This window comes from Coenobita brevimanus, chromosome 27, assembly GCF_032717465.1.
Source record: "Coenobita brevimanus isolate Jiangsu-jjx chromosome 27, ASM3271746v2, whole genome shotgun sequence".
Lineage (NCBI taxonomy): Eukaryota > Metazoa > Arthropoda > Malacostraca > Decapoda > Coenobitidae > Coenobita > Coenobita brevimanus.
The window spans coordinates 7,422,501-7,449,916 of record NC_136980.1 but is presented as its reverse complement, the minus strand read 5'-3'; the positions used below and the strand labels follow the sequence as shown (position 1 = coordinate 7,449,916).

Here is a 27,416-nt window from a genome sequence, read left to right as displayed (position 1 = left end):
CTAAAAGGGGCAGGGTGAAGGAACAAGGGACCCCCTCCTCTGTTTTTTAGTTCCTAAAAAGAGACAGGCCATCGAAAGGGATGGGGGATTGGGTTATCCTCATACCCTGAAGATTGGGTCTGTGAATGTGCGTGGATGTAGTACGATTGAGGCTAAATGGGAGAAGACTGGGAGAATGTTTGTGAGAAGAAAGTTTGACGTGTTAGCTTTGAATGAAACAAAGATGAAAGGGAAAGGTGAGTCTAAGTTTGGAAGTGTGAATGGAAGATTTTCAGGTGTTGATAGAAGAAGGACAAGAGAAAGTGTGGCCTTGTTAGTGAGCCCGGAAGTACAGCAGTGTGTGACTGAATGGAAGGAGGTGTCATCGAGACTGATGTGGGTGAACGTGAAAATTGAACGTGAGTTGTGGGTGTTTGTGAGTGCATATGGGCCTGGTAGTGAAAGGGATGAAGAAGAGAGGGAGTCTTTCTGGAATGATGTTGATAAGTGTCTGCAGAGTTTTGGAGCAAATGTGAATGTGGTAATGATGGGAGATCTGAATGCTAGAGTAGGAAATGTAGCAGTTGAAGGTGTAGTTGGTATGCATGGTGTGCCTGGAAGAAATGAAAATGGGGAACGAATGACACGGATGTGTGCTGAGAGAGAGATGGTGATTGGAAATACCTTGTTTGAAAAGAAAGATATTTATAAGTATATATGGGTGAAACAGAAGGGTGGAAGGGTTGTTGATAGAGCACTGATGGACTATGTGGATGTGTCCAGGAATGTGATAGGAAGACTGTTGGATGTGAGAGTTATGAGAGGAGAGGGGAGATATGTCTGACCACTACCTGGTGAAGGGAGGGTTGACAGTAGGTAAGAGATGGGTGAGAGCTAGGAGAGTTGGGTGTGGCAGGGAGGTTTTGAAAATGAGTGAGTTGGATAAAAGACAGAACATGATAGAGTACCATATCAGGAGAAATTGAAAGATGAGTGGAAAGCAATGAAAAATCAGGAGAATGGCAGTGTGGAGGAGGAATGGCAGTTGTTTAAGAATGCTGTGGTGGCGCATGTGGAAGAGCTGTGTGGTGTGAGACGAGTGGGTGGTGGTATAAGAAAGGGAAGTCAATGGTGGTGCGAGGAAGTATGGCTGTGGGCCTGTGGCAGAGAAGAGACATGCATATGAAGTGTGGCTGCAGAAGAAGGATGAGGTGTCATATGAAAGGTATAAGGAAAAGAGGAACAGGGCAAGAAGGGCTGTGCATGATGCGAAAGTGGCTGCAGATGAGAGGTGGGGTAGGCAGTTGACTGAGAATTTTCAACAGAATAAGAAATGTTTTGGATGGAGGTGAAAAGGGTGCAAAAGGGAAAGTCTGGGAAGGAAGAGCGAGTAAAAGCAGAGGATGGAAGGATGTTAACCGAGATGGATGCAGTAAGGGAGAGATGGGCGAAGTATTTTGAAAGATTGTTAAATGCAGAGGAGGAAAGGAAGGTTGAGATTGTGCCAGATGGAAGGGTCCAAGGAATAAATGTGTTGGGATAGCTGAATGATTCTTTGATCACAGTGGAGGAAGTGCAGGAGGCAGTAAAGGAGATGAAAACAGGGAAAGCTGCAGGTATGGATGGGTGTGCTGTAGAATGCCTGAAAGGTGGTGGAGCGACTATTGTTGACTGGCTAGTAAGACTGTTGAATGTGTGCTCTGTGCAAGGTATGGTGCCAATTGATAGGGCAAGTGCTTGTGTGGTCCTGTTGTATAAAGGTAAGGGTGATAAGTACAAATGTACTAGCTTTAGGGGTATAAGTCTGTTGGCTGCTGTAGGTAAGGTGTATGGCAGAGTGTTAATTATGAGAATTAGAAAGGGTACAGAGGGAGTCACTGGTGATGAGCAGTGTGGCTTTAGGAGAGGGAGAGGATGCGTGGTCAGGAGTTTGCTGTGAGACAGGTATGTAAAAAGTATTTAGCGAAAGCTATGGAAATGTTTTGGGCATTCGTGGATTCAGAGAAAGAGTGATAGAACTGATGGGGTAACTTTGTGGACTGTTTTAAGATTGTATGGACTTTATGGTAGGTTACTAAACAGAATGAAAAGTTTTTATGTAAACAGTAGAGCATGCGTAAGAGTGGGAAAAACTGTGAGTGATTGGTTTCCCGTGAAAGTGGGGCTGAGGCAGGGATGTGTGATGTAAGCCTTGTTTGTTTACTATTTATATGGATGGTGTTGTAAGGGAGGTGAATGCAAGAGTGTTAGGTGGAGGTCTGAGTCTGGTGACTGTTGACGGTAGAGAGTGGAACCTGAAGCAGCTGCTGTCTGCAGATGATATTGCACTGGTGGCTGATTCAGAGGAGAGATTGAGACAGTTGGTACAGGAGTTTGGAAGGGTGTGTGAAAGGAGGAAATTGAAAGTAAATTAGAATAAGAGTAAAGTGATGAAGTGTACGAGGTTGGTAGATGGTAGAAGGATGAATATAGTTTTGAATGGTGAGTTGCTTGAAGAAGTTGAGTGTTTTAAGTATTTAGGGTCAGATGTTGCTGTGGATGGAAGAATAGATGCAGACGTGAAGTTTAGAATGAATGAAGTAGGAAAGGTGCTGGAAGGAATGAAAAAAGTGTTTAGATGTCGTTCGCTTAGAATGGATGTAAAGAGAAGGCTGTATGAGGATATTGTGATACTGACTGCATTATATGGGGCTGAAACATGGAATATGGGTGTAGCAGAGAGGAAAATTTGAATGTAATGGAGATGATGTGCCTGAGGAGTATGTGTGGAGTGACGCATATGGATCGAATGAGAAATGATGAAGTGCGAAGGAGAACTGGAGTTGTTCAGGAGATGGCTGATTGAGTTGAGCAGAGGTTGTTGCAATGGCTTGGACGTATGGAGAGAATGGATAAGGAGCGATTGGTAAAAGAGATAACTAGATCTGATGTGAGGTGTAAGGCTGAGAGGAAGACCACGATTAGGATGGATGGTCAGTGTGAAGAGAGCGTTGGATGAGAGAGGGGTGTCTGTTGAGGAAGGAAGAGTGGCTATGCGTGATAGAAATGAATGGAGAGAAATTGTGAATGAATAAATGCTGCTGCTGCCCTGAGGGGATATTCTCCCGCATTTGGTCTGATCAGGTCTGGTGCGGGTAAGGGGATGGGTCCATTATGATGTGGCAGGGGTAAACCAGTTCTGCTGCCAGGCCCTGCTGCGGATGTCACTGATTGCACTGCGCAGTAGGACCCTCGTGTAGTGTGGTGCAGTGAGGATCTGTCCCTTCTCCCCTTTGGGGCTAAGATGGGAATGAATGTGTTTGAGTGCATGATTAAATTGGAAGTGTGTCATCCTGTCTCGGCTACCTCCCTTTCCTTGGGGGAAGCAGCCATGGTATATAGATAGATAGAAAGATAGATCGCGCACTTCTTAAATTTGAAACCTGGCTGTCAAAAGCAAGTGAGGTTAGGTTGGATTAGGTTTGGTTTGGATGGGTTAGGCTTGGTCAATAAGTTTCCCATGGCTTTGACGGAATACGATGACGAGTCCAGTCAGAGTGATGGTTGGTAAACAACACGGCCAAAGTCTACTGAAAGCAGCCAATCGGAGAGATTGTCAGTAAACCGCTTCCTTAAAAACCTCAAAATAGGTATATTTTGTTTTATTCCAATCACTACTTGCACTCTCAGTGGAAAAATTAACTATCTATATTGCTTATGTACGTTCCAAAATTACTTACCTGAGATCGTGAGTGACAAGTCAAATGGTTTCCTGTAAGCCAAGAAAGCATTTACAATGCTGGGTGGTAACCATATAACCAAACCATACGTGCTCCCTACGTGTCAACATGTGGGTTGGTGGAGGGTTAGTGCCCCTCCCTGTAAAACAAATAACTCAAAGTCAAATGGCAACCCCTTAAGGGATTATGGCGTCTGGCAAGAGATAGATCGTGAGGTTTTTATAGGTGGAATCATCGCGCCCATCTGGTAAATAATTACCTTATTTTTATTATTATTATTATTATTATTATTATTACCAAAAGACAGGGTGAGATAGGATGAACAATGAAAAGTGGAAGAATCAACCTCTCTCTCTCTCTCTCTCTCTCTCTCTCTCTCTCTCTCTCTCTCTCTCTCTCTCTCTCTCTCTCTCTCTCTCTCTTCCCCTCTCTCTCTCTCTCTCTCTCTCTCTCTCTCTCTCTCTCTCTCATAAATGCCTACTGACCTACATATAAGATACTTATGTTTATATGGATTTTTAGGTTGACTGATTTCATGCATCTGGCTTTTCTAATTTGGTGTTATAGGATGAAGATTGATGCATGGACGGGTGGATGGATGAACCTATGAAGAGATGGAGATGGACAGATACCGTAGATAAATGGATATAGATAAATAATTTATTCAGACAGATCCACGGACAGATAGGAGGGCAGTCCGACAGATGGAAAAACATACTGTAAACAAGCAAAGATAGAGACACACAGACAGACATTCACTAAATAAAACTGATAAATAAAGCTGACAGGCAGAGTTTATAGATAGATACCGGTAATAAGAGTTTATAGAGCTCGTCCACTAGCATATACTCTTTTCACTTGAACTTGGCCATCATTCTGTCTCCATCTTGAATGCTAAGTTGTAACAATAGGTTAATACTAGAATGATCCTAGTCACCAAGAAGTGCTTTGGAGATTATGCAGGGCCGTAGCATTGTCTTATTCTGCTCTGTGAAATAACCAGCAAAAGGACGAAAAGCTGGGCCAGGTTTAGGTGAAAACTAGTCACGAAGAAGTGCTAAATTTTCGTGATTAAAGTTAAGAAGTTTAAGTTATATTCTTGAATCTGGGGTATCAGGTTAAGATTATTAATTCTGAGAGAGAGAGAGAGAGAAACTACCTCACTAAACCAAACACATTCCCGCCAAATCGCGTGTTACACAATCCTCTCCATAAACACACAAGGTCAGAAATTAAAATATTACACAATCACTATATCTAATGCTGACAATGGAGTGTGTACATCACCACCACCACCACCACTACCACTATCACCACCATTGCCAACGCCATCAACAATGCCTCAACGGATAAAAGATGGAGGAGGTATACAGGCATCTCTTATCAGACAAGACACGAAGCAAAAAATCCCTTTACACAATAAGTAAATCACATCCACATATATAAAAGCAAAGGTTAAAAGTTCTCAATTACACCCTGAGCAATAAAACACACTTCAAAGGGGTGGCCACAAACAAATCGCCTCCATGTCGCCCTCTCCTCCGCCATATCGCTGCCCCCCTCCAACCTCACACTCCCCTTCCCTGTCACTCAACCCTCAGTTTGTGTAAATCATCATCATCGTCATCATCATCATCATTATTGTCATCATCATCATGACTACTACTACTACTACCATCGCTAACTACCACCACTACTACTACTACTACCATCGCTAACTACCACCACCACTACTACTACTACCATCACTAACCACCACCACTACACTACTACCATCGCTAACTACCACCACCACTACTACTACTACCATCACTAACCACCACCACTACACTACTACCATCGCTAACTACCATCATCACTACTACTTCTACCACCACAACCATTACTACTACTTCCGCTACCGCCACTACTACTACTACGCATTTTAAGTGTTGTGTATGTTTTGAATTATCTTGTATGACACGTGTATGGTACAAAGGAAGCAGGGTACAAAATAGCCTGAAGTGTTTATATACAGACAGACAGACAGACAGACAGACACAGCATATACACATTCATTAACATCAACACACACATTGTACATACACGTTTTATAAAGTAGTATACACACTTTTATACACATTCATACATACATACAAACATTACACGCCATTTTTCTTCATTCATTCACATATATTTATTCTATATACTCGCATACATACACATTCACTGGTATACATAAATACACACATATATTCTGCAAGAGTACAAGCATACGCCCAATTATACACATACATACATTCTACAGTGACGTATATACATTTATACCCACCTAGACAGAAACACTATAAAGCAGCAAAAACACATGCATAATTATACACTCCAATACACACGTGCTGAACTATTATACACTCACACACACACACCCACACACACACCAACACACACCCACACACACTACAAAAAAGAGAAAGATGAGTGGACAGTATCTATTTAAATTTTAAGATAGCATTTGACAGTACCGCACCAAAGACTTTTATCAAGGAGGAATCCAAGGTAATCTGTACTGGTGGATGCAGGATTTTCTCAGAAAAAAGGAGACGAGAACAGTAGGCTACTAAGGGGTAATTACTCATCAGGGAGGGATGTGACTAGCGGTTCAGTGCTGGCACCAATTTTGTTTTTAGTATATATGACAATGACAGCAACATTGGAAATGGAAGCTATCTAAATGTTTGCTGATGATGCAAAAATACAAGGGAAAATTACAAACACAGACTCTTGCAGAAAGCTACAAGAATAATTAAATAGGCTTCATGAATGTAGCAACAGATGGCAAATGGAATTCAATGTGGACAAGTGTTAGATAATTAAGTTTGGTAAAAGTGCAAACAGACCAGACTTGGATTATAAGCTAGGAAGTTCAACCCTACACATCAGAAAAGGAGAAGGACCTAGGAGTGATTATCAATAACAAACTCTAAGGCTGACCACATAAATGAGAAGGTACGGAACATGCATACACTGCTTGCTAATAGGAGAATAACATTGACATACATAAATGAAGACATGCTGAGAAAGATAATAACATTATTCATCTGACCAACCCTGGAATATGTATGTGTAGTCTGGAATACTCATTTCAAAATGTACACAGATAAGACTGAAAAAGCACAGAGAGTAGCTACAAGATGGGTACCAAGCTTAATGGACCTAAGCTACGGTATGAAGACTAGAAAAACTGAACCTACCAACATTACAAGCGAGAAAGAAAAGAGGAGGAATGATTATGCTACATAAATGCATCTCAGGGAGAGAAAATTGACATCAATGAGTACTTTATATACTCGTAACCTATGGGGATGCATCAGCAAGAGGACACTGCTAAAAAAAAAAAAAAAAAAAAAAAAAATGCATAAAAAGAGGTGACAAAGACGTAAGGAAATTCAGTTTCCCAAACAGGGCAACTGATCAGTGGAATGCACTACCGAATGAAACAGTGTGTGCCAAAACGATTCATAAATTTAGGGATATGTATGATAAAAATGGTTTACTACACGGGACAGTACGAGCCTGACTCATTCCTGCACACCAACGGTATATATATAAACACCGTCGAGTAACGCACAGTCATGTACAGTATGCATATGCAACCACACATGCACAAACATACAAACACTTGAGCAAAGCCAATAAAAACGTACCCTCGTATCTATAAACACACACATAAACGTGAACACGAACACGCGACGTCATAACTCCAGCCTCTCTCTCTCTCTCTCTCTCTCTCTCTCTCTCTCTCTCTCTCTCTCTCTCTCTCTCTCTCTCTCTCTCTCTCCATATAGACTAGTACCTCTAACTACCTCAGTAAAAAAACATACTACTGCTACAACTACTAATATTACTGCTACTACTACTACTACTTAGCCCAGATTTTCGTCACTTCGCAGCTATATCACGTGGTTCATTGACAGAAAAAGGCAACATTTGGGTCTACACATTTTTCACAGCACTTCTTCGTGACTGGCAGCATATTCTAGAGTTAATCTATTGTTATAACTCAGTACTCACGATGGATAGATGGTAATTTTAGGTCGTTAAAGTGGGAGAATAGGAAGTATTTCCTTTCCCTTATCTAAATCATTCCTATTGTGAGGTGATAAGATGCTGAGGAATGTTTATGGTTGGGAGATCACACACACACACACACACACACACACACACACACACACACACACACACACACGAATTTTATATAAACAAATACATAGTCTCAATCACCGGTCTCAAACATATGTACACACACACACACACACACACACACACACACACACACACACACACACACACACACACACGCACACACACACACACACATGCTGGGTGTTACGAGAATGTGCAAAGGAGTTAAGTAAACCATTATTTTTAATTTTCAAGAAATCCTTGAGTCAAGGTAAACTACTTGATATTTGGAAAAAAGCAAATATTGTCCCCTTATTCAAGAAAGGGAATAGACAAAATCCACTCAACTACCGACCAGTATCACTGACCAGTGTTGTAAGCAAGGTATTAGAAAAGCTTATAAGAAAAGCTTGGGTAAATCATCTAGAAGAACACAGTATGATAACAGAAAGACAGTTTGGCTTCAGAAAAGGAAAATCATGTGTTACTAATCTGTTGAGCTACTATGACAGAGTAACAAACACAATACAGGAAAGGGAAGGATGGGTGGACAGTATCTATTTAGATTTCAAGAAAGCTTTTGACACAGTACCACACCAAACACTTTTATGGAAGCTGTACCATCACGGAGGAATTCGAGGCAAACTGTTTTGTTGGATGCAAGACTTTCTCATAAAGAGAGAAATGAGGACAGTACTAAGAGGAAACTACTCATCATGGAAAGAAGTGACTAGTGGAGTACCACAGGGTTCGGTGCTGGCACCAATCATGTTTCTAGTGTACATAAATTATATAAACAGTAACAATGGAAATGAGAGCTATCTGAATATGTTTGCAGATGATGCAAAAATACAAAGGAGAATTACTAGCACAGACTCTTGTAGAGAGCTACAAGAAGAATTAAATAAACTTCAGGAATGGAGTAGTACATGGCAAATGGAATTCAATGTGGACAAGTGTCATGTAATCAAGTTTGGTAAAAGTGGAAAAAGACCTGATTGGGATTATAAGCTAGGAAATAAAACCCTATACACATCAGAAAGAGAGAAAGACCTAGGTGTGATTATCAATAACAGACTATCTCAGGCTGACCACATCAGCGAGAAGGTACGGAACATGTATACACTGCTTGCAAATATGAGAATAGCATTCACATACATAAATGAAGACATGCTAAGAAGGATAATAACATCATTCATTAGACCAACCCTGGAATATGCATCAATAGTCTGGAGTCCTAATCTCAAAAAGCATATAGACAAGATTGAAAAAGTTCAAAGGGCCGCTACAAGATGGATACCAAGCTTAAGGGACCTAAGCTACGAAGAAAGACTAAATAAACTGAATCTACCAACACTACAGGAGAGAAGGAAAAGAGGTGACATGATAATGCTATATAAGTGCATATCAGGAAAGGAGAAAATAGACATAAATGATTACTTAACATATGGAGAAGCATCAGCAAGAGGACACTGCAAAAAAACTGCATAAGAAGAGAGGTGATAAAGACGTAAGGAAATTCAGTTTCCCAAACAGAGCAATTGATCAATGGAATGCACTACCGAATGAAATAGTGTGTGCCAAAACAATTCACAAATTTAAGGATATGTACGATAAATATGGTCTAAGACACGGGACAATACGAGCTTGACTCATTCCTGTAAAGATACAATTAGGTAAGGTAAGATCACACACACGAATTTTATATAAACAAAAACATAGTCTCAATCACCGAAGTCTCAAACTTATGTACACACACACACACACACACACACACACACACACTCGTACCCAACCAATCACGTACACATACATTATTACACCTGTACACCTACTCATGTACACACACGCACATACACGTATCCATCTCGTGTGTATATTTCTTTCATCGCACACACACACACACACACACACACACACACACACACACACACACACATATAATTAGCCAAGAAAGCTGTTGGGACCAAAAGCTCCTGGATCTCGTGCAAGAGATTTTCCTAATGCAACATGCGAGGGAAACCACCAGAAAAAGAGGACTTGATGTACCTTCAGTGCTAGATCTAATATTTACTAGGCAAGAAAATGATATTGACAGTTTAATATATCACCCTCCACTCGGCAAAAGCGATCATGCAGTACTAAATTATAACTTCAGGATAGCATATGACATAGTAAACAGCAATGAAAGTTGCATAAAGAGCTTAAACTATAAAAAGGGAAATTATCAAGACCTAAAGAAGTATTTCTTAGAAGTTGATTGGGAAAATGAGCTTAGAGGACGAGATTTAAATGCTGTATATAAAAAATTCTGTGAATTTTATGAAATAGGAGTCCAGAAGTACATCCCACAGCACAAAGAAGCAGATAAGAAAATACAAAAATGGTTCAATACAGACTGTAAAAAATCAAAAGAAAGAAGAGATTTGTTGTGGAATAGATACAGAAGACACAATAGTGAAAGGGCGTATAATAATTACAAACAGGCAAGAAACGATTATACAGGAATAAGGAGGGAAGCCCAAAAACAGTTTGAGGAGGATATAATAAATAAAAGTAGTGATCAACCAAAGCTGTTTTACAGCTATATCAGAAGCAGAACCAAAGTAAAAGATATAATACAATCCATTACGGACGAGGGAATCACATATACACAAGAGAAAGATATTTGTGAAGCGCTAAATAAGAATTTCCAATTAGTTTTTACAGAAGAAAAAAATTTTGAGAGGGACTATGTAGAACATGCATGTCCACACATATTACCAGATATACAAATATCAGAAAAAGTAATACAGAAGGAGTTAAGTAAATTAGACAGAGGAAAAGCATGTGGTCCTGATGAAATTTCATTTTGGGTGCTAAGTGAATGTGCAAAGGAGTTAAGTAAACCATTATTTTTAATTTTCAAGAAATCCTTGAGTCAAGGTAAACTACTTGATATTTGGAAGAAAGCAAATATTGTCCCCTTATTCAAGAAAGGGAATAGACAAAATCCACTCAACTACCGACCAGTATCACTGACCAGTGTTGTAAGCAAGGTATTAGAAAAGCTTATAAGAAAAGCTTGGGTAAATCATCTAGAAGAACACAGTATGATAACAAAAAGACAGTTTGGTTTCAGAAAAGGAAAATCATGTGTTACTAATCTGTTGAGCTACTATGACAGAGTAACAAACACAATACAGGAAAGAGAAGGATGGGTGGACAGTATCTATTTAGATTTCAAGAAAGTATTTGACACAGTACCACACCAAACACTCTTGTGGAAACTGTACCATCAAGGAGGAATTCGAGGCAAACTGTTTTGTTGGATGCAAGATTTTCTCGTAAAAAGAGAAATGAGAACAGTACTAAGGGGAAACTACTCATCATGGAAAGAAGTGACTAGTGGAGTACCACAGGGTTCAGTGCTGGCACCAATCATGTTTTTAGTGTATATAAATGATATAAACAATAACACTGGAAATGAAAGCTATCTAAATATGTTTGCAGATGATGCAAAAATACAAAGGAGAATTACTAACACAGACTCTTGTAAAGAGCTACAAGAAGAATTAAATAAACTTCATGAATGGAGTAATACATGGCAAATGGAATTCAATGTGGACAAGTGTCATGTAATCAAGTTTAGTAAAAGTGGAAAAAGACCTGATTGGGATTATACGTTAGGAAATAAAACCCTACACACATCAGAAAGAGACAAGGACCTAGGTGTGATTATCAATAACAGACTATCTCAGGCTGACCACATCAGCGAGAAGGTTCGGAAAATGTATACATTGCTTGCAAATATGAGAATAGCATTCACATATATAAATGAAGACATGCTAAGAAGGATAATAACATCATTCATTAGACCAACCCTGGAGTATGCATCAGTAGTCTGGAGTCCTCATCTCAAAAAACACATAGACAAGATTGAAAAAGTTCAAAGGGCCGCTACAAGATGGATACCAAGCTTAAGAGATCTAAGCTACGAAGAAAGACTAAATAAACTGAATCTACCAACACTACAGGAGAGAAGGAAAAGAGGTGACATGATAATGCTATATAAATGCACATCAGGAAAGGAGAAAATAGACATAAATGATTACTTAACATATGGGGAAGCATCAGCAAGAGGACATTGCAAAAAACTGCATAAGAAGAGAGGTGATAAAGACGTAAGGAAATTCAGTTTCCCAAACAGAGCAATTGATCAATGGAATGCACTACCGAATGAAATAGTGTGTGTCAAAACAATTCACAAATTTAAGGACATGTACGATAAATATGACACGGGACAGTACGAGCTTGACTCATTCGTGTAAAGATACAATTAGGTAAGAACAATTAGGTAAGAACACACACACACACACACCGCTCGCTGGTGCAGTGGTAACGTTCCCGCTTGCCAACTGGTGGACGGGAGTTCGCGCCTCGCTCATGTTGCGAAAAGTTTCACTGACGAAGTGGGTGGTTACTGTCCCCCTTGAGCAAGGGGACGGGTGTGTGCGTGTGTGAAGGTCACAGCCTTGCCCTTAGATCGGACTATATGAGCTCTCAGCTCCCTTCCGGGAGGGTAAAAAGCTGACGATGACGACCATCAAGTGATCCTGACCGACCCGGTGAATTACACACACACACTAGAAAAGCTGATAAGAAAGGTTTGGGTAAACCATCTAGAAGAAAACAATATAACAATGGCAGTTTGGTTTTAGAATGGGAAAATCATGTGTTACTAATCTTTTAAGCTACTATGACAGAGTTGCAGAAACCTTACAAAAAAGAGAAGGGTGGGTGGACAGTATTTATCTAGATTTCAAGAAAGCATTTGACAGAGTACCGCACCAAAGACTTTTATGGAAACTGTACCATCAAGGAGGAATCCGAGGCAATCTGTACTGTTGGATGCAGGATTTTCTCAGAAAAAGGGAAATGAGAACAGTACTAAGGGGTAATTCCTCATCATAGAGGGAAGTGACTAACGGAGTTCCACAGGGCTCGGTGCTGGCACTGAGACAGTAACTTTGGAAATGAAAGCTATCTAAATATGTTTGCTGATGATGGAAAAATACAAAGGAGAATTACTGACAGACTCTTGTAGAGAGCTTCAAGAATTAAATAACTTCACGAATGGAGCAATAAACGGGGAACTGTGTGTGGACAAGTGTCATGTAATTAAGTTTGGTAAAAGTGGAAAAAGGACAAATTGGGATTATAAGCTAGGAAGTTCAACCCTACACATATCAGAAAGAGAGAAGGACCTAGGAGTGATTATCAGTAAGACTATCTCCAGCTGACCACATTAGTGAGAAGGTACGGAACATGTACACACCGCTTGTTTATATGAGAACACTATACGTGCTCCCTACGTGTCAACAAGTAGGTTGGTGGAGGGTTAGTTCCCCTCCCAGTAAAACAAATAACTCAGAGTCAAATGGCCACCCCTTACGGGTTTATGGCGTCTGGCAGTAGATAGCATTCACATACATGATGACATGCTAAAAAAAAGATAATAACATCATTCATCAGATCAACCCTGGAGTATGCATCAGTAGTCGTGAAACATCTCGAAAAACACATGGACAAGATTGAAAAAGCACAAAGGGCCGCTACAAGATGGGTACTAAGCTACGAAGAAAGACAAGAAAAATTGAATTTACCAATGCTACGGGTGAAGAAAAAAAGGAGACATGATTATGTTATATAAATGCGTCTCAGGTAAAGAGGAAATAGCCAAATGAATATATAACCTATGGGGAGGCATCAGCAGGACACTGCAAAAAACTACATAAAAAGGGAGGTGATAAAGACCTATGGAAACTCAGTTTCTCTAATAGGGCAACTGATCAGTGGAATGCACTACCAAATGAAACTGTCAAAACTATTCATAAATTTAAGGATATGTATAATAAAAAGTGTTTTAATTCACGGGACAGTACGAGCTTGACACATTACTGTTAAGATACAAGTAGGTAAGACACACACACACACACACACACACACACACACACACACACACACACACACACACACACTTCCACCACAGAGGGCGTTTCTACAACAAAAACAACGGTGACGCAACAGTGACGTCACAGAGTACACTTGCTAAAACACCCAGCTACTCTCTGATTACTCTAACCTGACCCAAAACTGTCATCTCTCCATCCTGAATGCTGATTTGTAACACCAGATTAACACTAGAATACGGAGCTAGTCACGAAGAAGTGCCATGGAAAGGGTGCAAAGCCTAAGCAATGATTTTTCAACCACCAACGCGAAATAATCTGCAAAAAGACGAAAATCTGAGCCAAGTTAAGGTAAAAAGATTAGCGTCATAAGTTAAAACACACACACACACACACACACACACACACACACACACACACACACACAGCAGCTAAAACTATCGGGCATTCACAGTACGAAACTTAAATGAAAATCAAAGTTCTCTCTCCACCTTCACCTTCGCCTGACAGCATTCAAAATCTACTTATTTTATTCTTGCTTGACCCTCAACCCTTCCGCAAAGTTTTATCAAAATCGGATTAGAATTGAGATTATCTTGATTTGTGATTCTGACTTACAGTTCTCAAGAAATATACATCAACCCCTTGGCTGACCCCCAATCTTTCCATAAAATTTAGTTAACATCGGATTAAAAAGCAGTTTTGTTCACACACACACACACACACACACACACACACACACACACACACACACACACACACACATAAATACCGTACACACAAACAACTATCTACTGTACATACATACTTTTACACATGCAAATACGTACATACGATAAAAACATACAGGACAAACATACAGTAACTGCATACCGTACATACAATAACTGCATACACACATAGAGTACATATACATTCAAATTCTTATACATATATACAAATCACACACACACACACACACACAGTCAATCAAACGCACCATAAATCTCTCTCTCTCTCTCTCTCTCTCTCTCTCTCTCTCTCTCTCTCTCTCTCTCTCTCTCTCTCTCTCTCAGTTTTGTTTATCAATAGTTTGTTACAATGATGCAATGTTTTTGTTGCTGTTAGTGCAAAGGTTTTGTTACTGTTCTGGTTATTATTATTATTATTATTATTATTACTCTGCTGTTAATTTATTTCTAATCGCGTTGTCTTCAGTGTTCATATAATAACTATGGTTGGGATGATGATGATGATGATGATGATTACACCTACTGTGGTTAAACCTGTTCTATCGTCACTATTTCAGCACAGTACACACTAATACGTACATTGTGTACTTTCTGCGTCGTACTTCATATACAAACCGACACAAGTGGTGACTGGTTGTGTAACGCTGTGGCTTGGTGCACATGCAGACGTGGAAATACAGTACCTACATACAGAGGAATACGTACAGCCAATCAAAAATTCGCGCACACATGACCGTTAAACCGATGCCTCAAAAAACAGCATCCAGTATGTGATGTTTTAGGCAATTTAGCGGTCAAATAATTGCCACAGACATATTTGCACGTATCACACGCTGTGCCACAATACCACAATGTTTCGACCATGTTTCAGAATGACAGGTGTGGTAAGATGGCCAATACTTTAGCTGACTACATATAGGCTACACGCATTTATATGACGAAGTAAATACGTTCATAAGACTATACATGCATTTTAAAATTTTGCCCATACACACACACATAGCATACATACATGGGATTGCAAGCACACACACACACACACACACACAGCCAATTCCCGTCAATCTGTTCAAACATTTATCGTAATGGGAGTGTACACAAACCAACACCTGAGCTAGCCACTGAGCCGCTCATGAAACCACTAGACTCGTTTCATTTTGTTTTATTATTGTTCGTTCATCTTGACGACCCAATTTTCGTTTATTTCCGGTAACTCAATGGCAGGAAAAAAAATTGCTTCGGCTCTACAGCCTTTCCAAAGCACTTCTCCGTGACAATACGAAAAAAAAAAAATTAGCCTTCATTATCCCCACCATTATTATTATTATCATCATTATTATTATTATCATTAGTATTATTATGATGATGATGATGCTGCTTCCCACTCCCCCAAAAAGAACAAGAGGGACAATGAAAATGACAGGAAAAGAAGACTGACACAAAAAGACCAAAAAAATAACATGATTACAGCAGGAAGAGGAAAACAACAACAAGAAACAAGAAAAAAATGGGTCAGAAAAGAACATGAAAAGAAAGCAATATTGACTGCTGCATGAACGTGTTTACGCCAGGGAAGATAGCCATTCAGTTCTCTCTCTCTCTCTCTCTCTCCAGTCTTATCAAGTACGGCAGGAAATGGCTATGGGGAGGATCCCTTTCTCTCTCTCTCTCTCTGTTACATAAGCTACATGTGCCTACACGTGATTTTTATGGCGCTAGTCTCTCTCTCTCTCTCTCTCTCTCTCTCTCTCTCTCTCTCTCTCTCTCTCTCTCTCTCTCTCTCTCTCTCTCTCTCTCCGTTATAAACTACATAGGGTCCTACACGTCATTTTATGACGCCAGTCTGTTTGTGTCTGTGTCTGTCTGTCTCTTTGTTGTCTGTCTGTCTGTCTCTCTCTCTCTCATCTATTACCCGGAAACTGTAATTAAACAAGTGACAAAACCAAGGACACACATACACACACACACACACACACACACACACACACACACATTTAATTACTGTATTTCACCATTGTATCCTAAGTCGAGTTGTCGATCGTTTAGGCTCCTTCGTAACACCTGTAGCTAAGCGATTTATTCAAACACCTGTAGCTAAGCGATTAATTCTGCCTATAATACTCGTGTACAGTACGTGGACGTGGTGGAGAGGGACGCCTTCACGTGGTGGCGCCGATACATACGGGAGGCGGAACTTCCCGGTTATACAAACATCCTTCAACTCCTTCCTTATCCCCTGAAAGGCTGAGGGTGGATTGCAAAGGGACAACCTCAGCCTGCAGTCCACCGGGTTGAGTCCAGATAAGCCTGCAACAACAACACAAACAACAACAAATTTCCCATACCGCAAATTTCACCTTTATGAGACATTGCCATCTTCCGGTACCATGACAACCACGACGCTGACCTCCATATAATACGCTAAAGACGATGACCACCCCTCCACCTTCCTTCCTTCCTTGTTTCCTTCCTCAAACCTTACTTCCTTCTTTCCCTCCTCCTTCCTTCCTCCCTCAAACCTTCCTTCCTTCCTCCTTCCTTGCTTCCTTCTTTACTTCCTTCCTTCCCTCGCTGTCTCTTGTTGGTGTGTGTGTTGGCATGAAACTTACTCTGCATGGTGTGTGTGTGTGTGTGTGTGTGTGTGTGTGTAATTCACCGGGTCGGTCAGGATCACTTGATGGTAGTGATCGTCAGCATTTTACCCTCCCGGAAGGGAGCTGAGAGCTCATATAGTCCGATCTAAGGGCAAGGCTGTGACCTTCACACACCCACACACCCGTCCCCTTGCTCCAGGGGGACAGTAACCACCCACTTCGTCAGCGAAACTTTTCGCAACCTGAGCGAGGCGCGAACTCCCGTCTACCAGATGGCAAGCGAGAACGTTACCACTGCACCAGCGAGCGGTGTCTGCACCAGCGAGCGGTGTGTGTGTGTGTGTGTGTGTGTGTGTGTGTGTGTGTGTGTGTGTGTGTGTGTGTGTGTGTGTACAGAAAGCCACAAGTATTATATAAGGTGTGTGTGTGTGTGTGTGTGTGTGTGTGTGTGTGTGTGTGTGTGTGTGTGTGTGTGTGTGTACAGGAAGCCACAAGTAATATCACACAAGGTGTGTGTGTGTGTGTGTGTGTGTGTGTGTGTGTACAGGAAGCCACAAGTAGTATCACACAAGGTGTGTGTGTGTGTGTGTGTGTGTGTGTGTGTGTGTGTGTGTGTGTGTGTGTGTGTGTGTGTGTGTGTGTACAGGAAGCCACAAGTAGTATCACACAAGGTGTGTGTGTGTGTGTGTGTGTGTGTGTGTATGTATTTCTGTACGTATGTGTGAGCGCGTGTACGAGAAGCCTAAGGCCTATCATAATAAGGCAGGAAACGTCTATGGGGGAGGATGCCTTGTAGCGGTATTTATATTTTTATCCCCCTCTCTCTCTCTCTCTCTCAACGACGCCATCAACTAGTCTTGGCGCCAAACTAACCTTCAGAACACCTGTGAGTAAGCCAGGTGTGTGTACCTATTTGTATTGGCACCTATTTAATAAGAAAAGCCTTAAGTTGATGAGGACACAGCATAAGTATTCTCTGGCTCATATTTAATTACCCCTCATCAATACTCCTCCAGGTCCTAATTGACCCTATATTGATGCCATGGTTTATTTATACTCTTAATTGGTGTATATACTCTGGCGGTAAACTGCTGGTGACGTCAAGGCTTCCCTATCCTCTGACTGGACCAAAGGTATGTTTTGCAATGATTTACAGGTGATATGTGCGTGTGGATGAGACCTAGAGAGAGAGAGAGAGAGAGAGAGAGAGAGAGAGATTCTTGGTACGGTACCCAAAAACAGGTATATCAATCTGGAGCCACATACCTAAAACAAAGCATGACCACAAATGAAATACCCACATCACCCTGCCCTCCGCGATCACGTTGCCTTCCCTCGCATCACCCTCTCTCATACCTCTCAACCTCATTCTCCATCTCATCTGCCTCCCCTTCAACCTCTCACTTATCTGAGAGGGGAATCTATGAAGAGAGAGAGACCGATAAATGATGGAGTGAAGAAGTATTGCGGTGCTGCTAGGGATGCGCTAGAAAGCATTTGGAGATATACTTAGCGATGACCTGGCTATGTGGAGAGGATGGGGAATGAGAGACTGGCTAGGAGAGCATGTGGTGTGAAGCTGAGGGGAGAGTTGAGAGGGAGGCCAGGGATGAGACAGAGGGATGGGATGAGAGGTATGAGGGCGAATCGGTAGCTGTGTCGGTTTATTGTTGGCCACATATTTACGCTCTGAGTAGTCGATTAGAGCCCCACAGAATGCCGCCGTGTGTGTGTGTGTGTGTGTGTGTGTGTGTGTGTGTGTGTGTGTGTGTGTGTGTGTGTGTGTGTGTGTGTGTGTGTTCTCAAGTTAACGCCATGTCCACACCAATCAAACAACCAAACTCACACCATACCACTGTTTACTTCAGTTCTCTTGTGTCTGTCCTACCCTCCCCAACCCCTACCACCTCATCCTTTACCTTTATATAACTTCACCTCACGTTATCACCGGAAACCATATAAACAAAACAAAAAAAAACTGTGAAAGATGTTTGTCGCCGAGTATTTCAGTACCCGGTATGGAGAGGCCTTAAGATTTTTCAAGATTTATAAACAGGGAGAGAAGGATGTAGGTAGGGAGAGAGAGAGAGAGAGAGAGGGGGGGGTGGAGAGCATAAGATAGGACGAGAGCATCACACACACACACACACACACACACACACACACACACACACACACACACACACAGAATCCCCCTCCCACCCATGTAATACTGAAACAAACTCTACAATTTCATCTTTTATTAAACAAGCATTGCATGGTTACAAAACACAGTACCTTACAAAAACAACCTCCTTCCTCCATGAGCAAATTTATAATAGCCTCATATACCCTGCTTGCTACACGTACAGACAAACAGTAATAGTTATTGATAAAAAAAAATAATAATAATAATAATAATACCGGTAATAATAATAATAACTAGACTAACTGTCTGATAGTTCCTGATCTCCAACTGAGAATACTGTTGAATTTACCGGTACATTTTTTGTTCGTACAAACTAGAAAACCGTCGGTCAAACTGCCACCAAAGAGTATACACACCCGGTCCAGGACCAGACAACACTTGTAGTGTCCAGAAGTGTGTCATTTATGTTTAGTCTTGCCTGTCTGGAGGTGCAATTGTACAGGGGTGAAAAGTGGGTGTCCGAAACATCGTAATGTCACGCAGGAATGACTTTCAGTTTTTTCAATACAATGTATGGGAAATAATTCTATCAGGATTTCCTGCCACGTTCATGTATCTTTATTTGTTTGTGTAAACACTTGTGATTTTTGGATACTTTTTGACCAGTGACTTTGAAAAGTAGTCCAGTCACTGACACTGTATCAGTGTAACAGGACCAAGGTGCTGTACACCTTTAAGTATGATGAATGCTGGAGACGTAAAGTGACTAAATAATAAAAATGCTGACGGACACAAAGATCTCCGCCTATGGAAACAGGGGGATATCAATATTAATAGCTAGGCTATAGCCGACCCCTAAATCCTGTGATCACACAAACCCACACTTGTGTACATTAACCAATAATACAAATACGCTCTATGAAGCATTACTGTTTGTGTGTATGTGCAGCATAAGGGTGGAAAAATCATTATGTATGGGAAAACTGGTCCCTATATATACAAACATACACACTTGTGCATCCATTTATACGGTACCGTACATGTATCGCGTGCGGTATACACAGTTACTCAGGGTTATATTGCTAAAAATGTACACATACTTTTGGTAACACTGGTCACACACACACACCTACTCACCTCATTCTAACTTTGCCCTCAATGGAAGCCCCCCCCCCTCCCTCCCTAATGCAACCCCTCATTCCTTCACATCAATCCACAACCTATGAGTGGGCTGTGACTTAAACCAACACGCCTACAGTTGCGATTTCAACCAAACACCCACCATTTCTGCAAGGGTTTCTGATGGAAATGTATGATTCACAGTACATGTAGGCTAACCCCTCCAATTTGAAGAGTTATACAAGGCGGGTTTTACCGACAGTTTATCACGTCAAACTATAAAAAGGATCTGTCCCACCGGTGTTCTTCAGTTCACCAAAGACCAGATTATGGTTGTCATTATTGAAGGGGTGTGGGTGATGTTGAATCAACCCCACATAGTAACTGGCCAGCCATTTATAAATGACTGGACAATATTCCCAAGGGTATAAAAGTGGTTATGGCACCATATAAACCAAGTGGCCAGCCATTAATAAGACTGGATAATATTCTCACCAGCATAAGAGGATATGGCACTGGATAAACCAAGTGGCCAGCCATTAATAAAGGACTGGACAACACACACACACACGGTATGACTGGATATGGCACCGGATAAACCAACTGGCCAATGATTCACCAAAGACTGGACATACTGACAAGGGTAAGACGATATGGCACCACAGTCCCTGGCTATTCTCCCCACAAAACAGGACAGCTTCCTCCCAGCCAGTACCAAGTCAGAAAGTCACACTACGCAGCATGGATACTTCACCAACCATGTCTTCATGTGTGCACACCATCTGAGTGACAAGAATGGCCTAATTCACACAAACAATTTTCTGTTCATATCCGAAAAACCATGATTTTTAACCCCGAATTAAAAAATACAAAAGTGATAATTACAAAATGCGCAGGAACTGATGTGAACTCCAAGGAAACAGAAGTCAACAAGCAATTCTATAGAAATAACTTCGCTGCTAAAAAAAAAATAATAATAATAAAAAAAAATAAAGTGGTTTACACGTGAAGATAATCACTGTGGACCACTGATGCAAAGATTGGCTATTGTGAGGTGTATTCTAGGTGAATGGGGGACTTCGCGGCACCTCTTCCTTAGCGATTGATTTACCTTATTACACCTGAAGACTTTTATCTGTTTCTGGTATTGTTTTGATATTGATATTTTGCACCAATAACATACTAGAGGAAACTGAAGGGTAATATGCAGAATAAATCGATCAGGAAGAGGTGTTAAATATCCCACACCATTTACAATACTACATATGTTACCATCAATAAAAAAATAATAAAATCTCATCCATTAATGAAAAATAAATCTAGGATATGAATGATTAAATCCCATGAACAAGTGAACAGTGCCAATACCATACTTTCATACATGGCATCTCGCAAAATTCTGGAAACTTCTGGGGGTTAAGCAATTTTGAATATAGAGGCACTTGATCAATGCAGTGCCATATGATGATTCGCTAGAGGGAGGCACCGTGCATGTACAGAATCCAAAATCCTTAGAGTGTGACTGACTGACTGGGATGTTAAGATACTCCTAGCTACATAAAAATAAAAATAAAATACTATCAAGATGGGTCCATTTCTAAGAGCAAAGATATTATCCATAATTCACCCACAATGTCATCAGTAACTACCTCTCTTACGGTTCAGAAATGGACCCATGTTGATTGAGCAGTTTTGCCTCCTGGACCTGTATTCGTCAGTTAAGGAAGCTCCCCAACACCTTTTCCTAAATGATTTATTCTCTATTAAACCTTACTGTTCTCATCTGTTATATAAATCCTTCTGACGTCACCATACTCTGCATAAGTAACGTCTATCTATCTATACCCCTATGTCCTAATCCCGCAAAGGGTGGCTGCTGACAAAACGCCTCCAAGTCGCTCTGTCACCCACCATTTGACTGCCCTCCCCCAACTCACTCCCCCCTCCCTCATATACAAATAACATACAAGAGGATATTAACCAGCCATATCCGAAAATAAATCGCCAAGGAAGAGGTATTAGGGAGCTTCTTTACCCGACTAGAATACGGCCTTTAAGCTTCACAATTGCCATACACCTCTTGGGACACCCTGTACATCGAAATACAAAATACAGAGCCTACACATACACAAGAATACAAAAGACATAACCTACATATTTACAGGAATAAAGTAGAGCCGATAAAACCTAGAACTACACATTGTAAAAATTATATGTATATTTTATTGAGCAATATGATCTACACTACTGGATATAAGGGATTCTACGCGGCAAAGAAGACTCCCTAACATCATTTACTTAGCGATTTATTCCTATTTTACACCTTAACACCCTATGCTATAAGTTTTACATGGTTTGCATTGACACACAAGGGGGTACTAAGGTGAAACGTGCAAAATAAATCGCTAAAGAGATAGCATTACGAAATCTCCAAAGCCTGTTAGGATACATGACAGAATCACAAGAGATAAGCATTCGTTACAAGCACACATCAGCTTCAATACAAAAAATACAAAACCAACTCTTTCACCTTAACTTGGCCCAGATTTCAGTCCTGTTGCAGCTTCTCAAATACAAAATCAGCTGCGGACTACAAAACTATACTCTTCACTTCAACCTAGCGTAGATCTGTGCCCCATTACAGGTTCAATAATACAGAAAAAAAACAGGATACAAAAACTCCTTCCCTCTTAACCTGGCACAGATTTCCATTCCTCTGCAGCACACATGATATAAAAAAGGGCTAAATTCCTTGTATGTATATTGCCTGTTGTCACCTGGCTAAGCTCTGGTACCCTAGTCAGCTCAGTCGATGGCCAAGTGCAATCAGACTGGAGGGTTAATTTGACTGGTAACCAAGGAGATTCATTCCTATCTCGACTAAAGGCTCCTCGAATTTCATGCAACCATGGATCCCCTCTTAATTTCCTCCGTCTCTTTTCACACACTTTCTTCCCTGCTTCACTCATTCTTAGTTTCACTCACCATCACACTGAATACTCTTATCTTAGGGGTAAAGTTAAAGGTAAAGCTCATAGCTCATATATACAAAATAAATATGGGTCACAGTTTGAATGAGCCTGAGTGTGCATTATTACTCATGTCTACACAAGTCTGGTGCACATGGTGAAGGCATACACACACACGCCACTGCACACCAACACTTCTGCCAACTCGTCCTGTGTGCCACTAAGACGACAGCTACGAGATGATGCACACACATTCCAGCCAAGAGATATGGCAGCCAAAGTCCCACGATCCCACGCCTCCTGTACACGCTGGAAAGTATGATGTGAAGACACACACATATTCCAAGTATGAGATGATGCAGACACTCCAGCTAAGGGATGCAGCAGGCAAAATCCTTCTCCTGTAGGTGCTGAATGGTATGAGATGGCGACGGGACTCACGCACTGACAGATACACACCAGACAGGGCTGGCACTGCAGCTACGAGAAACAGCAGCCACAAGTCCCACTCCTAAGATGAGTGCTGGGAGGTATATGCATCTACACTCACATTCCATGTATGACATGATAAAGATGCGCTTATGCACTTACACATCCCAGCTACGCGACAAACACAACACATTCCAGAAAGCTAACGAACATGAAGACACTCCAGCTCACAATGAGGAAGATACTGACATTTCAGCTGAGATGATGCCATTACACTTATCCTGGTGGGGGTGGAGGGCGGGATGGTGTGGGATCAGTGATGAGAAAAATTATGACTGCAGCTTTCAGATGAAGACGACATTCAGCTCAGAGATGACGACAATACAGCTTAGATGAGAACGAAGATTAAGACATTCCACCTATGAGGTGAAGACACACTGCAGTTACGGTGATGCAGACGATACCGTAACACATTCCAACTATGAGTCATGGAGGATGAAAATGAAGACATTGCAGCTTATGAAATGAAGAGGACGAGGACACTGCAGTTACGATATGACACAAATACACTCGCATTCCTCTCTGGGTCTCCTGCAGCTTGTGCACCACCAGTTGAAGGTCTCCCTGGTGGGTGTGGAGGGCGGGGTGGATGCGGGATCAGCGGGTGTGGTGTCTGATCTCCCGTTTTTCCTGCGCGTGGAGGAGGAGGCCCAGGCGTTGGCTAGGGACCATCGAGCCGGAGATACTGCCACGGCCAGGCTAAGACCACGAGGGGGTGTCTGACTCTCCATCATCAACACCTTCCTATGACGCTGTGGGGGCAGGGTATATGTAAGGGTTGATAACAAGCCTGCTTCTCCTGGTGGCATTAAATAACTGAAAAGCACTTCATCACTATAGCAATAATGCATTTGTATGATGCTGTAGGAGGAGACCACGTAAGGGTAGGAGCCTGGCCTACTTCTCTTGGTGGCACTAAATGTCTGAAAAACACTCCACTTAAGCGTTTTTATGATGCTGTGCAGGCAACTGGGTCACATTTGGGACACACTTGATATATCACTAAAATTGCTCTTAACAAATTTTATCATAAGCTTACGGTACAGATTAGGCCACACCCACACCAAATGCTTGCTAGCATGGGAGGCTGCAGGAGAGTTTTGCATCCCTGAAACCCTTACGGATGGCTTGCCTAATATGGGTGGGTGCAGGTGAAAAATTCTATAGGATGCAATAATTAACTCCAGTCCGTGCCAGCAAGTATCTGGTGAGGACACTGTCTCAGTCTGAACTTGAATTCACAAAGATTATGATCAGCTCCTTTCTGTGACTGATTCCCTCCCCTCCCTAAAGTAGTACATAAAAGGATGAGCCAAAATACCACCATACATCCTTTTATGCAAAATTCATGGGGAAGTTATGGTGGGCATTGACTTGAAAAAGGTTTGTGAATCTCACCCTGGTTAAAATTTTCACTCGTAACTGCTTTAAAAATTAACAGTGGTTCTTGATAGTGGCCTACTAATCAGACCACCTGCAAGTTTTGGGCTACAGGAGGTTGAAAAAACAGCATCAACAATTTTTGTATTACCATTGTTCAAATTCTTAAAACTGAAAAACGCAGGGTGCATTTTTTTTTTTTTTCTGCTGAACAATGTTATGCTTCAACTCTGCCATAACTAGGGAAAGTGCAATATCGAAAATGATCCATCTTTTCGGTGTTTGAAATTGCTCATATTTCCTTCTTTACGGCTATATCGAGGCATAACACTATTCAGTAAGTACTTGGTAAAACGTCACAGCTATTTTCACAGTATTTAAAATGTGGCCTATGCTTATGCTCTCAAGTGGCTGTTAGGTCTACAAGGATAGGGGAGGGTTTTTGGCCGAACATCTGCATATTTTTCTTCTACACTTTTACAACGTGATGCAATATATAAGTTTTAGCAATACTGTCAACCCTTCCCCTAGGCCTTTAACCAGTGCAGCCTACAATGAAACGGTATACCATTCTTAAAGCTAAAAGATATATAATTAACACATTAGAAAATAAACTGACATAGGCTACTGCTGAGTGCAAAAAGCGTGTGAGTGCAAAAAGCAAAATATTTGTACCTTAGGAATACATTATAAAGTATGGTCCTTTCACCTTAACTGGGCCAGATTTTCACCTTTTTGCATATTAATTCACGTGTATCAGTGGCAGATGAAGACAATAGAGTACCATGGATGTACAACCTTTCCCTAACATTATCGTGACTGGCATATTCTAATCTAATGGTGCATTATTCAAGATGGAGACTGTAATGTTAGGCCAAGTTAACGTGAAAAGAAAACGTTAAGCAGTGACTTGCTATGTTGGATGATGTAGGCTAATTGGGAATAATGATACTCTGATATGACAACTGTGGCTATTTTCCTGTCTGAGAGCGCCCCGCGCACACACACACACACACACAAAACCTTCCTCATTCACACAGCTGTTCATTTTTACACACACACACACACACACACACACACACACACACACACACTTCTCATTCATATAGCTGATCATTTATATATATATATATATATATATATATATATATATATATATATATATATATATACACACACACAACCTTCCTCATTCACATACCATAGCTGTTCATTTTTACACACACACACACGGGACACCAACCTAGGTCAAAGATACCATTGTTATAGACCGATGAACGAATATTTACGCAACCGAACGATACATTACGTAATTCACTATTTATTCTATTACGTATTTCTTTGTTATGTAAGATTATCAGAAACTAATATATTTTTCAATTTTTTTTCAATATTTTCAACCACTGATGTAGAGGTTGGGCGCGTTACGAAATTGAATACCTTAAGTCAGAAATATCATTGGAAAATACGTGAGAAAGAGAGAGGGGGGGAGTGAAAGACAAAGATAAAGAAAAAAAGAAAGGAAAAAGACGAAAGACAAAGAAAAAAAGAATGACGAAAAGAAAGACAAAAAAAAACAGACAAAAGAGAAAAAAAAAGAAAGACAAAGATAAAACGAATGAAAGACAAAGAAAGGAGAAAAAAGATAAAACAAACACAAAGAAAACAACCACAAGGAAAAGAAAAAAAGAAAAACGAGAAAAAAATGGAGTAAGGGAAAGGCAAAAATGTAAACCCTTTGCCAAGGTTAAATTACATCATCTACTGAACACCTGATTATAAATGTTAACCCTGAGTGGCACTGTAGGCTTCGTAACAGTGATTCCTTAGCGACTTATTCTGCATATTACACTAACACCTGCTGGTTATGTATATGGTTTTAATATCGACAACACTTTCATTAGAAACATGTTAGTGGGGTGTAATAAGTAGAATAAATCGCTATGGATGAGGTGCTAGGAGGAGGAGAGAAGGGGGAAAGAAAAGGAGAAAAGGAAATAGAGAACGAGAGAAAAAAGGAAAGAGGAGAGAAAGAAAAGGGGAGAAGGAGAAAAGAAAAGGGGAGGAGAAAAGAGAATGAATGAATGAATGAATAAAAGAAAACGTGACATAGCAGCGCAACAGCAGAGGTCATATGCCGCCCAACTCATACATTAAAAGGATGTCAAAAAAATAAATGAATAAATAAATAAATAA

General features: G+C 40.8%; 1 protein-coding gene across 1 annotated transcript in view; it reads right to left on the bottom strand.

Annotated features, from left to right (window-relative positions):
• The window catches only part of LOC145394560 (retinoid-inducible serine carboxypeptidase-like), a 79,818-nt gene that overhangs the window by 44,190 nt on the left and 8,212 nt on the right, over nucleotides 1–27,416 (bottom strand). The window lies entirely within an intron of this gene.